A 9156-nucleotide genomic window follows, 5' to 3' on the forward strand; every position below is an offset into this window, starting at 1 on the left:
AGTCACTTACCTTCTCTGAGGGTTCCCTAAAATGTCATGTGGCTACATTCAATAGTAACTATAGTGATGAATGCAACAGAAAAGCACGTAAATACATATCACTATTGATTAATACATTCTTCAGTATATGCTGCAAATAAATTGTTCAAGAGGTGGAGAGCATTTTTCACATTAGATTTAGAAGAGCAACTCTCCTTTCACACTACCAGAGCCTCATAAAACATTTTGGTTTTATTTTAAAACCAGGTTAAAAGAAAGCATAGCAAATAAATAAAAATTGAGTAAGATGATTGGAGACACATCCAGTGAAACACATTTCACATCAGAGGTCAGCAGTTCTCAGACAATGAGGCAGGCCTCCCAAGGGAAGCATGAGAATGTGTCAAGGTGGCATGGGCTGTATGCTTTTTTTATTTTTATTTTTTAAGAGCTCTGGCTGTCAGCCCTGGCTGGCTGGGGCTGGTGCAAAAGGGGTGTGCATACCCAGGAGGTGGGAATAAAGGGGACAGCCAGAGCCCCACCATCCAAACTCAGGCTCTCCTTCCCTCCCACCTCAGTTCCTCACCAGTAAGCAGTCTGGGCTTGCGCTCTCCTACCCACCCAACCCCCTCCAAAGGCAGCAGGGCTCTGGCTGTCAGCCCAAGGTGGCAGCAGCAGTGCAGAAATAACAGTGGCAATGGGGTGCTAAGTCTGCTGTGAAATGTTATTACAAATATGACTTTTCACATTGCTGCCCGTACTTCTGTGCTGCTGTTGGCACGACGCTGACATCAGAGCTGAGCACCCAGCCAGCAGCTGCTGCTGCTCTCTGCTGCGTGGTGGGATATGTACTTGTAGGGATGGGGCGTAAACAACCAGATACAAAGAAGGGGGACCTGGTCAAATAACTTTGAGAACCATGTCATAAGGGAACCTAGCAACTAAAGTGATGGTGCATCAGAAATGCCTACTATAGGGTTTGCAAATAGAGGCTACTATAAACCAAGACTGTCACCTGCCAGCCTACCTCCTGGCCCATATTGAACTGTGGGTGAGCAGAATCCCAGGGACCTCTGTCCATGTAGACCTCAGTGCAGGATCAAAAATAAAAAGATACTTTCCCTAAAGATTAAAGATGTTAACATGGAGAGTAGTGAGGAGAGGAAGTTAAAACAAAAAACAAACAAACCAAAAAAAACCCCAGAAAACACAGCTAGGAGTCTCTGACCCTGATTGTGGATACTTACCTTCCAAATAGCATTTTCTCCCCAATCTCACCCCCTTCCCAAGCAGACTATTTTACAAGCCAACTCCTGAACACATATATAAGAGTAAAGATGGAGCTGAACTTCAGTTAACACTTTGTTCATTGGGAACCAGATAGTTTCCTGCACTCTGTCTCACACACACAGTCATACATTATATTTATTTCACAAAAGTGTCTGTAAGTATTGTGCACATGGGATATTTTGAGACATTTTACAATGAACAGTTGTTGGAATTTGTAATTATTCTATGAGTTCTACTGTAAGAGAGCTCATTTTCCTCACTACTGATATATAGCCGAGCTCTGCAAAGAAAGAAACTAGCAGGGCACATATTTCGAATCGTAATCAGGGATGCTGAAATATTTTACACGCTAAAGTTCCATGTGTTTGTGTGTGTCTTGCAAAACTTGATCCTATTCCTTTTGCAAAGGCTATGTAGACAGAAGAACTAGCTTTATACTCCCTTTATTGGGGGGTGGAAGGTAGGGGGATTCTGTTTTCTGCAAACTTCACATTGTGCCATACTTACTCATGATTAGCAGCACCTTATTCTGTGAGTAGTCCCATCAAACTCAGTGGGACTACACACTGAGTAAGGCTCGCTGCAGTATAAGCAATGGTAATGGAATCTGGTCTTATTCCATAGTTATTATGAAAATTCTCTTTCAGTGGAAGACCTCTGAATTGGATATTTCACTTCAGCAATAATCCATGACAAAAGAATGGGAGAACGTTTCGAATGGGAGAACATTGAGGAACTGGCTGCAGTCTGAATTCAAAATTCCACTGTGATGTATTAGAATCAAAAGTGGTGCACTCATTGAGACAAATACATAGCTTCTGTGAAATACCACTAACTTTTGTCTACATGTAGTCTTCCTATTTGTATGTTCCTTTCTTCATACAATAAGTGATATGCCTTGAAATTTTTATATATGCAGATATATACATATCAAACAGAGGCAAACTGGTTGTGTCACAAAAATCCTTTTAATGTGTAATCGTCAAAGGGCAAAGTCCTCAACTTGCTCTGAGCATGGCACAGACAAACCCTGGGCTAGGTTCCAAAACTCAACCTCCTTTTGTAGTTTCCCTTTATTTTTAACAACACAAACAAAACTTATCTTGAGCTTTTTGGATGAACAGGTGGATTCTAGTGTTTCCCCTCAAACAACAAATCCTTTTTGCAGCTCTCAGCACTGGTAACTTGTCTTTGTGTTGGGGAATTCTATTAGACCAAGGAAAGATAAATGCTCCCATCTCAGGCTATGGAATGAGAGCAGCACCATCCTGCAAATATGTCTGGCAGAATCTCTCGTCCTCTTCCATAGTCTGAGATGGGAAGCCATTTTACTGGAGCTGAGAGCTGGGGAGAGGATCTGGTATTTAGAGTCTGATTTTTCAAGAGGTCAGGAATGCAAAGACATACAGAAAAGTCGAAGTGCAAATGTATACCCATTTTTCATGAGCAGTTACCATAGTTGTTCATGGAAATCAAATATCAGCACCCATGATAATTAGTGCGTACAAATATATAGCAGTGTTTCTGCCTTGCTATTTGTATGCACAAATACCTCTTTGTGTGTAAAATTAACTTACTGGAAAATTAAGTGCAAACATTTACACTTATTTTGCATGGATATTTATATACGTGATTCTTTGATTGGATCTTTATACCATATCATATCTTCATACCAACCTTTTTTTTTAAACTAAAAAGCAGAAAAAACAATTCTGCTTCACTGATCCTAGTCACTGAATAGGTATGTAACATACATATTAAGATATTTTACATGAGTGGTACTACTTACTGGAAAGGAGATAGATGCTTGCAGCACTATTATACCCACATAATCAATGCAGGCCTAAGGTGTATTGTTGTTTGCATTGATAAGTTGCAATATCTGTAGCTGAGGGATGTTCAACTTTATGCACAGGAATATTTCATTTCAAGCAGAAACATTTTATTTGTTTAATAATGTAGAATTATGTATTCAGTCGATGCCAAATCCTGGACCTATACATTGTAGGGCGAGCTGATAGCAACCTCTATATTTAGGTTGCCCTATACCTTCTATTATAAATTATTCTTTTAACACTTTCTGAGAAGTTCTAAAACCTCCATAGTTTGCAGCAGGCCTTTGTAATTTGTCAGGGAGAAAGTACTTGGGCTAGAGAAGTGCCTTTTCTTAATCGCATGGAATTCCATTCCGGTTTAAATGAGTTCTAAACTTTTACAGTAACCTTTTCTCTTTTGTCACTTGTGCTCCTCAGAAAAAATTTGGTAATATGTCAGAATAAATGAAAACAAACATACTAAAGCCCTGAGCCCTGCTGCCTCTAACACAGCAGCAGCAATGCATTGCACTGGGCATCCCTGGATGTTGCCAGAGCATCCGTAGCTACAGATGGTGACATGGAGGTAGACAGCTGGATCAGGCTTCCTTGTCCCTTTATCTTACCTACTACACCAGGCACATTACCTAAATGTTCCATCTACACTCATTCTCTCCCTTGCCTGAAAATGAACAATCCTGGATGTTGCTATTGTTGTGGATATAAACAAACTCTCCAAAAACATAGGAATTTATATACAAAAAGACTCCTATATTTAAAAATGTTATTTAGGTTACAAAATCAAACACTCAGAAGTTTAGGAAATGTCATTTTAACTGTTGGCATACAATTTTAATTCAGCCCCCTTTTGTGTAAAGATTGAGACAATCTTTAATAATGTAATCACATTCTATTTTTTTTCCACAGGATCCCTGCTTCATTCATGTCACAAGTTGGATACACAAGTGGTCTGAATTAACTTCACACAAGCAACTGTAAATCTGGCATTCCCTAACTTTCAAATGTTTGACTTTGCAGCTGAATTTTATTTTAATATCATTTTATTTTTATAGTAGATTAAAACCCCATAACCATTACATGATAAAAGTGTAAAGAAGTGACTGGATAGCAGAAGTGGATCTGAGTTGCAAAGTTTGGTTCAGTATGCAAACACACCAAAAGTCAGTGTGTCAGCTCTGGGTTTTCACCACCTCCCATCTACAAGGGAAAGAAACAATAGATTAAATTCAACCCTGGAATTATTGGGCATGGTTTCTTTCTACTACAGTGAAAATGGCATCTGATTAGTCTGGGCTCAGCTTGACCTAGTAAGATGAATAGTGGGTACATCTGTGATAACCACATGAGCTTGTTTACTAGAATTTAACTATCTGATGCAGCTATATTCTTTTCATTTTACTCTTCAGATAGAGGTAAAGACCAATCTAATTGTAAAGCAACTTCTGTTAGAACTGGCAGCTATATGAAGAAGTTTAAATAAAAATGAAAAAGATGCTATGACATTTTATACTGCAGGCACTAACATAAGCTAACAAAAAATGTCCTCTCTCTAGTTCCACCTCAGGGGAGTGGCAGAGATTCTGCTTGCACTCATGAATTCCGAGCTAGTATGAATATCCTGACTATGCTCTTCGCACGTGGATTGGAACTAGGTTCTGACCAAAAACACATTCTGGAAAATGTCCTCGAGTTAGAGACACTTGCATTTGTACTTTCACAGTCATTTTGCACTGAACTGGAACTTTAGTATGCCCAGAATTTTTTTCTCCCATACTAATAACAAGATATTTTCTATTACCAGGGACGGGATTTTAATGCTGATTTTCATTCCGGGTCTGCTGATTTCTTCAAATGTCTGCTGTGCCAGAGTGGAACAAGACACTGCTTCATCAATGATATTTTATTCACTTACACTTTCAACATAAATTTGCATTAATTGTCACAGGCAGAGCTGATTTTTGAGTGTTGTAAAATTTGATGATGAAGGAGGCCCCCAATTTACAAATAAGTCCATACTTAACGTGAGACTTTGGAGTATGCTGGTGAGTGAGAGACAGGGGGATTTGTGAGGAGAAAGAGAGTCCAGGAGGGGACCCTGCAAGAATAACCTTTCTAGGGACTGCCAAAATCCTGAAGCCAGAACTGGGTAAACTGGGTTCAGACAGATGTCTAAGGCACCCCAGGTCAGCCATATTCCGTTACTCCAAATGAAACTTGAGCATTGCAACTTTGATTTGGAAAATGCAGGATTATTAACAGAACTACACAAATTCTTGCACGTTTGGTTCAAAAGGTTCTTTTTTCTTCATGAGAACCTGCCAGTATGCCCTAAACTTTCAGTGAACCTCATTTTCCCATTGTTAAACCCATAAACAGTTTGGTTTCAGTGGTTTCATGTCTATTCACATGGGTGTTCTGGAAACAGGTGTGGGTTCAGGCATCAGCCCTGTTGTAACAAGAGAACTGATCTCAGTATAGAACTGGGCTGTAACTAGAAGAGCCAAACTCTAAAATGGCATGAAGCAATTTCCACTAACTGGAAATATTACAGAAGATAATAACAAAATGGAAAGGTAAGTGCCTGTAAGAGTCAGGCAGAAACAAAAGTTGGAAGAGAATGTTTTATGTCTGATGTGTTTTAGAGAGACAAGGTAGGTGAAGTAATATCCTTTATTGGACCAACTTCTTGGTGAGAGAGACAAGCTTTTGAGCTTACTCAGAGCTCTTCTTCAGTCTGGAAAGGTACTCAGAGTGTCACAGCTAAATACAAGATAGAACAGATAAGAAGTTAACACAGATTGCAAGAGACCATTCAAGTTAACACCTCTGCAGTTGTAGGTCAAAAGACAGTTATGGATTCCAGATTGTTGTAATGAATCATATCCAGATCAGACAGATCAGCACTCTCTTGCTTAGAAAAATCAGATGCTTCTGTGGAGCCCCGCTGGCAATCTTGATCACATGGGATAAACCGGTGTAATCAGGAACATAAGAGAAATACTGTCTATCTGACTTCCCTTCCGTGATGTGACTTATCCCAATAAACCAGGCTGAAACTAAGTACAGTGTACTAAGTATAGTGGTACAAATTCCTGCACAGATATGTTGAGTTTGCAGATAATTACAAAGTGGCTTCAATCTCAGTAATAATTCTCTGATGTCTTTCCAAAGTGGTTCAGATGACTCTCTTATCACAAAGCCAGTCAATGAAAGAAGGGTGCAACAGAGAACTCAGCACATAAGGAAGCTTCTACAATGTGGGTATCCCCGGTCCCAGGAACAACAACTCCTCCAGATCCATACACTCTTATAATTTAAATATGCTACACCAAACCTTGCTGTGAATGTATTCAGACTGGAGTATTCAAAAAGTCCTGGTTCAGTTTGTAGTCAGTGTCAGGTTCTAGCCCAGCTCCTTTATCCACAGAAACAATATGGCATCCAGCTTCTAGGATTTTTGAGTAAATATCATAGCGTTCAGCTCTCTGAATGGATGAGTGTTTGATAATTCTGCCATCCTGAGAGGATAGGCAAATACTAAACAAGGAGAAACTACTCCCACTATATTATGTTTAGTCCCACTGATTGCTCATACAATCTTGGATACCCTGATAAACTTTTCCTAGTAGAAGGCCATGGGCCAAAACATGACTATAATAATTACTGAAGGGAAGGACGGAAAGATGAAGAAGAGCTGTTAGCACAGAGTAATGATATACTAGGGATGAGGAGGGAATTATAAGACAAAGGGGAAGAAGGGAGAAAGGAAGGAAGAAGATATCTTGGGGATTGATGTAACTAAGGCCAACTGAACACAGGAGGAGTGAGTAAATGAAATAAATATGTGAGAATCCTATAGGGAGAAAGAACAAAAGGGAAAAAGAAAACAATGTGGTTGAGGAATTAGTTTGCTTGAATGAAGAATCAAGCTTAAATTTACTGATTATTTTACATCAGACAGAGAGGAACAGAAAGAAGGGGGAAGGGTTGGAAGGATACAGAAAGGCAGACATTATCCTGAAAAATATTGAGGAAGATATTCAACAGAAGATTGAAAAATGTTAAATGCTAAAATATTCTAATGAAGTATCCTTCAGTAATAGTTTATTCTGCCTAATCTAATGGAAGGGGGAGCAAAGTGATTTCCCTATCTCTGGAACAATTCAACCCTTTCCCTGGAAAGTGCTATTCTATTCCATTGCTGTCAGGAAGGACTTTTCTTTTGTGTATATATATATATATATATATATATATATATATATATATGTCTCATATGAAAAGAAAAGGAGTACTTGTGGCACCTTAGAGACTAATAAATTTATTTGAGCATAAACTTTCGTGCATGCATCCAATGAAGTGAGCTGTAGCTCACAAAAGCTTATGCTCAAATAAATTTGTTAGTCTCTAAGGTACCACAAGTACTCCTGTTCTTTTTGCGGATACAGATTAACACAGCTGCTACTCTGAAACCTGTCATATGAAAAGAACACTCTTATTATATTGTTACACTCTGTAAACCCTATGCAAACAGATGAGATTTAGATTCCAAATTAAACAGCTTGACTGAGGTACACCATGGAAATATGCTGGGAGTGATTAGATATAACAGTAGAGAACCACAGTCAATAATTGCAATCTTTCCTCTCTCTCTCTCTCTCTCTCTCTCTCTCTCTCTCTCTCGAGTGATATGGTTTCAGAAATTTAGCTACCTGCAGACCAGACCAAATGTGTTGAGTATTTTCCAGCTATCTTCTTTGTTGGCCCCCACTATTGCAATTAATTTAGGGAGTGAAGACAGGCCTGGGCTCAAGCACAGTGCAGAGTTTAACAGCCTTTTTGCACCTTATTAGAGGGCATATTACAATGGGAGTGATCAAATGGGCTGTGCAATCAAAGAGGCAGCCAAAAAAACTCCAAAACAAAACATGACAGAAAATGAGAAAAGGGCAGACTGAAACACAGAGACAATGGACATCTCTTGGGGTGTGAAGGCTTGATTTGTAATCAGTGTTTTGGCTACATATCAAAATATTTCAATGATAATAATGAAAGTGTGAGCTATTTTCATGAGATCTAAAGAGAATTTTAATAGTTTTTATTATACATGCACTTTGATGGTGTGTTCTTCACCATGCTATCTGGGTTCTGTTAAGCAATATTACCGAAGAAGAATTTTCCCAGGGTAAATAAACATATACACATCAATGTGATTACGGGGTTAGCTCCTAAACAATAAAGTAGCCTATGAGTTGTTGTACCAAAATATGATAGACGTTTTGGGCTAGATCCTCACAACAACAACAATAACAAAAAAAGACCTTAAACCAGCCATAAAAGTGCAGCTGGGGAGCTCCTTAGCATGAGGTATTCTTTAGCTGGTATAATACTGACACAGCTAGCTTTATGCCACCTGTTTCCCTCATTATCTCCTTGGAGTAGGTTGAAGGTAAGGCAGCATATCAGGATGGGGTAGGGGGTAAAACTGCAAGGAGTCCGGTAGCACCTTAAAGACTAACAGATTTATTTGGGCATAAGCTTTTGTGGGTAAAAAAACCACTTCTTCAGATGCATGGAGTAAAAATTACAGATGCAGGGTAAAACTGGAGAGTTGTGCCATCTTGTGATCCTAGGCTAGAAAAGCAGGTTCTAGAGACCTCTTCTAGAGGAGTCCTGAGGCTGCTCTAATGAGCATGGAGACCAGTCCAGCCTCTGGTCAAATCAGTTCATGATTTACGGGAAGTGTTCCAGCTCCTGACTGACAGACCTGAAGCAATCACAGAACAACACAGGAAAGAGTATGGAGTATATTGTTTTATTTCACAAAATATCTCAACCCCCGCCCCCCTTCCATTCATGTATGTATATTTTAGATTTACAGGAGGGGGGCAGGGAGGTTGGAGAGTAACAGATTAACACATTGTGTTTGGTTTTGAATCCACCCAAGACAGGTTGGTTCAGAATTAGGTGACATTCATAAGCTCTTCTGTGCTCATGTTCTGTAGAGTATAGACAGAGCACAGGGGAACTTCACAGCAGGTAACCATATTTTGCT

The sequence above is a fragment of the Dermochelys coriacea genome, chromosome 2 (assembly GCF_009764565.3).
Source record: "Dermochelys coriacea isolate rDerCor1 chromosome 2, rDerCor1.pri.v4, whole genome shotgun sequence".
NCBI classification, from domain to species: domain Eukaryota; kingdom Metazoa; phylum Chordata; order Testudines; family Dermochelyidae; genus Dermochelys; species Dermochelys coriacea.